At 39.8% G+C, this 5,341-nt stretch overlaps 1 pseudogene; it reads left to right on the plus strand.

Moving 5' to 3' along the window:
* The first annotated feature begins 220 nt into the window (after nucleotides 1-220).
* Nucleotides 221-816, plus strand: LOC118854681 (annotated as a pseudogene).
* The last annotated feature ends 4,525 nt before the right edge of the window (nucleotides 817-5,341 follow it).

Consider the following 5,341-nt stretch of genomic DNA (forward strand, 5'->3'; position numbering starts at 1 on the left):
TCATTTATAAGGCTGAAAAAGGTTGACCTAACTACTACTAACAAATTTAGTACACAGAATAGAGAGAGGGAGGAGGCTTCATCTGGCTTGAGCTTTCACAACCCTTACAGTACATTGAGCTCTACAGAGAATTCCCCAGAGTAAATAAGATCCAGACAGGCACTGAACTACTCTGTATGGTGCTGAGAGAAAGTTATAAAATATAAGCAAAGCCGGTTCTATGAAGCTGAGAGAGAACATATCTTCATATGCCTTCTTTAATCACACCTGCTGAGAGGAACAGAAGAAGAAGAATCACAATACTTCTGTAAACTTCTCAGATTTTCAAAATAAATTACTCAGTGGTGGAAGACATTGTTTGCTAAAGTGAAAGAAAATTTGAGGACATGGAAAAGCAGGTAAGGCTCATTATGAAAGAGAACTGAAAACCCACGTACTGCCTAAAGGAAAAACAAAAGAAAAGGTTTAAGGATCCCAATGCACTGAAGGAGCATCCTTTGGGACTTTTCTTAATTTGGTCTATTATCCAAAAATCAAAAGAGACTGGCTTTGTATTTCCCTTAGAGATATGACCAAAAAATGGGAGAAATGTGGAACAATTCTGCTACGGATGACAAGCAGTCTTATGAAAAGAAGGCAGTTAAACTGAAGAGAAAATATGAAAAGGTTATCACTACATACTGAGCTAAAGGAAAACCTGATGTGGGTAAAAAGAAAGGAGTAGTCAAAGGTGAGAAGAGCAAGAAAAAGGAAGAGTAAGAACAGAAGGATGAAAAAAATGAGGAGGATGAAGAAGATAGTGATGACATTGTATGAGTTGGTTCCAGAGCAGTTCTTTTTTTTCTATAAAGCATTTAAACACCTTACATACAACTCACTTCTTTTAAAGAAAAAAAAATGAAATGTAAGACTGCATAAAATATGTTTTTAAAAAGTCTGTTTATATAGCTAACACAGTACCAAATTTGTCTTTAGAAAGCCCATGAACTTTAGTGGTACTTTCTTTTTTATTTAGCATTTTATTTTCCCCCAGTCATGTGTAAAAACAATTTTTAACTTTCCTTTTTGATCATTTTCTTTATTTGATATTTTTTAGTTTTCAGCATTGATTTCTACAAGATTTTGAGTTACAAATTTTCTCCCTATTTCTACCCTCCCACACTCCAAGATGGCATATATTCTGGTTGCCCCATTCCCCTTTCAGCCCTTCCTTCTATCACCCCCTTCACCTCCCCTCCATCCCTTTTCCCCTGACTTTCTTGTAGGGCATGATAGATTTCTATGCCCCATTGCCTGTATATATTATTTTCCGTTTGCATGCAAAAACAACCTTTTTTTGAGCATCTGCTTTTAAAACTTTGAGTTCCAAATTCTCTCCCCTCTTCCATCCCCACCCACCTAAGGAGGCAAGCAATTCAGCACAGGCAACACATGTATCATTATGCAAAACACTCTCATAAATAGTCATGTTGTGAAAGACTAACTATATTTCCCTCCCTCCTATCCTGTCCCCCTTTATTCAACTTTCTCCCCTAACCCTATCCCTTTTCAAAAATGTTTGTTTTTGATTACTTCTTCCCCCTATCTGCCCTTTCTTCTAGTGTCCCCCTTTTTATCCTCTTCCCCCTACTTTCATGTGGGGTAAGATACCCAAATGAGTGTGTATGGTATTTACTCCTCAAGTCAAATATGATGAGAGTAAGATTCACTCATCCCCCCTCACCTGCCCCCTCTTCCCTTCCAATGAACTGCTTTTTCTTGCCACTTTTGTGTGACATAATTTACCCCATTCTATCTCTCCCTTTCTCCCTCTCTCAATATATTCCTCTCTCATCCCTTAATGTTATTTTATTATTTTTAGATAACATCCCTTCATATTCAGCTCACACTGTGTCCTCTTTCTTTTTATATATGCATATTCCCTTCAGCTACCCTAATACTGAGGTCTCATGAATCACACACATCATGTTTCCCTGTAGCAATGCAAACAGAACAATTCAACTTCAGTAAGTCCCTTATGATTTCTCTTTCTTATTTATCTTTACATGCTTCTCTTGATTCTTATGTTGAAAGTCAAATTTTCTATTCACCTCCGGTCTTTCCACTGAGAAAGCTTGAAAGTCCTCTATTTTATTGAAAATCCATATTTTGCCTTGGAGCATGATACTCAGTTTTGCTGAGTAGGTGATTCTTGGTTTTAATCCTACCTCCATTGACCTCCAGAATATCATATTCCAAGCCCTTCGATCCCTTAATGTGGAAGCTGCTAGATCTTGTGTTATCCTGATTGTGATTCCAAAACACTCAAATTGTTTCTTTCTGGATGCTTGTAGTATTTTCTCCTTCATCTGGGAGCTCTGGAATTTGGTGACAATATTCCTAGGAGTTTTCTTTTTGGAATCTTTTTGAGGAGGCGATCTGTGGATTCTTTCAATTTCTATTTTGCCCTGTGGCTCTAGAATATCAGGGCAGTTCTCCTTGATAATTTCTTGAAAGATGACATCTAGGCTCTTTTTTTGATCATGGCTTTCAGGTAGTCCAATAACTTTTAAATTATCTCTCCTGGATCCATTTTCCAGGTCAGTGGTTTTTCCAATGAGATAGTTCCCATGTCTTCCATTTTTTTTCATTCTTTTAATTCTGTTTTGTAATATCTTGGTTTCTCATAAAGTCACTAGCTTCCACTTGCTCCAATCTAATTTTTAAGGTAGTATTTCCTTCAGTGGTCTTTTGGACCTCCTTTTCCATTTGGCTAATTCTGCCTTTCAAGGCATTCTTCTCCTCATTGGCTTTTTGGAGCTCTTTTGCCATTTGAGTTAGTCTATTTTGTTATTATTTTATTTTCTTCAATATTTTTTGGGTCTCCTTTAGCAAGCTGTTGACTCCTTATTCATGATTTTCTTGCATCACTCTCATTTCTCTTCCTAATTTTTCCTGTACATCTCTTACTTGATTTTTGAAATCCTTTTTGAGCTCTACCATGGCATGAGACCACTTCATATTTTTCTTAGAGGCTTTTGTTGTAGGTTCTTTGACTTTGTTGACTTCTTCTGGCTGTATGTTTTGGTCTTCTTTGTCATGAAAAAAAGATTCCAAAGTGTGATTCTGAATCTGGGTCCATTTTCGCTACCTGGCCATGTTCCCAGCTAACTACTTGACCCTTGAGCTGTTTGTAAAGAAAGGTATGACTGCTTGTAGAGTAGAGAATACTTTGTCCCAAGCTTTAGGGGCCTTGTGCTGCTGTTTGCCAAACTACTTCTGCACAGAAAGCTCTGCTACACCAGCGCTCCTCCTCCCCCTAGAACCGCCAACCCGAACTGCGACTCAGATACAAGCCGGCTCTGCACTCCTGCTCTGATCCTCCACTTAATTCCTCCCACCTGGTGGGCCTGGGGCCAGAAGTAAGTGCTGCTGGAAGCAGCCCCAGAGCTGCACCACTTCTGTGCCCCCAGGGCTGGGCCCGATTGTACACTTCTTTCACTCCATTCTAGCTATTCTACCCACCAGCCTTCTCTGTTGTCTTTGGCATTTATGGGTTGAGAAGTCTGGTAACTGCCAGAGCTCACTGATTAAGGTTGCTATGCCTGTTTTGCCTGGCTCCTGGTCTGGTTGGTCCTGGCGCTACCCCGGCTGGGCTCTGCTCTGCTCCCAGCTCCATGCAATTGACCCTTCCCCATGACCATCCAGCCTTTCCTGGGCTGGATCCCTGCTTCCCTCTGTTATTTCATGGGTTCTGCAGCTCTAGAATTTGTTCAGGGCCACTTTTCATAGGTGTTTGGAGGGACCTCGGGGTGAGCTCACGCAAGTCCCTGCTTTCCAACCACCATCTTGGCTCTGCCAACATTCACTTTGAAATATTGAGTTCCTCCCTCCCTTTCCACAGCCCTTGTTGAGACGGCTAGCAACTCAATATAGGTTATTTTAATCATGGAAAACATATTTCCATCTTAGTCATATTGTGAAAGAAAACATAGACAAAAAAAACTTAAGAAATAGAAAGAAAGCAAAAAAAAAAGTGTGCTTCAATCCATATTCAGAGACTGCAATTTCTTTCTCAGGGAATGGATAGCATTTTCAGTCATAAGTCCTTTAGAGGCATCTTGGAACATTACATTGCTGTGGATAGCTAAGTCATTGCAACAACAACAATGTTGTAGCAGCTGCTGTGGGGGTGTAAGACCCAACAAGACCAGCAACAAGAGCTGCCAGCACAGGTTCTTTGACCTGTTTTTCTAAGGGGTTAACAATCTCACTTTAATCAAGCATACACATATCATTCACGTAGTTTAGGAGGTGATCAGTGGATACTTTCAATTTGTATTTTACCAACTGGTTCTAGACTATCAGGACAGTTTTCCTTGATAATTTCTTGAAAGATGATGTTTAGGCTCTTTTCTGCATCATGGCTGTCAGGTAGTCAAATAAATTTTAAATTATCTCTCCCAAGCTTTATGGGATTTGTGCAGTTTTTTTTTTTCAGAGATGCTTTACGGACCTGTAAGGTTTCAGTTCTAAGGTGGTATGATCTAAGGAGGTGTGTTTACTCCTCTCCTGGCCTGTGCTCTACTCTGTCAGTGAGCACAAGCACAAGTGACCACTTTTTTCTGCCCTTGAACTGTGAGTTGAATCACCCCTCCACTGTGGCTGCAAGCTTTGCTGTGCAAGCACTCCTTCTCACCTTAGGACTACCACCCAGGACTGCAAACTGGATCTGAGTACAGGCAAAGAAACAGAGTCCTGTCTCAGTGCTAGTGAATAGACCTCTGCAAACTCCTTATGACCAGTAGATCAACATCCCTTACAGTCTGTGGCTTGAGAAGTCTGGAAGCAGCCACTGCCACTGCTCCTGCTTACTCAGTCACTCCCAAGGCTTGTTCCTGGTGTTTTGGTGCCTCTTCTGTGATGTCATGGCCTCCACTGGACTGTGCTCCTCTTTCACTGATCCAACAGACATTTCCTGCTAAGCTTTCTAGTTGTCTTGGGTTGGGAATTTGTTTCTCTCTGTCTTTTTGTGCTTTCTGCTGCTGTAGAATTTGTTTGGAGTCATTTTTAAAGGTATTTGGAGGGGTTTAGGGCAGAGCTCACACTGAGGGGAAAACTTAAAGGATACTGGTAAAACAGGGAAAATACTGAGAAAGTAAAGTAAAGTTTTAAGGCTTTTAATTTTTTTATTAGTTGGTGAAACTTATAAATTCATGCTTTATCCAAATGATATAGAAAACTTTCATCACAATGTACAAAAGAAACATGCTTTAAAAAAATTAAAACTTTTTTATAAAAACCACTAATGTATACTGTATCTAGAAATAATAACACATTGGATATAGTAAAAATAAGTATT

Source organism: Trichosurus vulpecula, chromosome 6 (assembly GCF_011100635.1).
Source record: "Trichosurus vulpecula isolate mTriVul1 chromosome 6, mTriVul1.pri, whole genome shotgun sequence".
In the NCBI taxonomy this organism is placed as follows: domain Eukaryota; kingdom Metazoa; phylum Chordata; class Mammalia; order Diprotodontia; family Phalangeridae; genus Trichosurus; species Trichosurus vulpecula.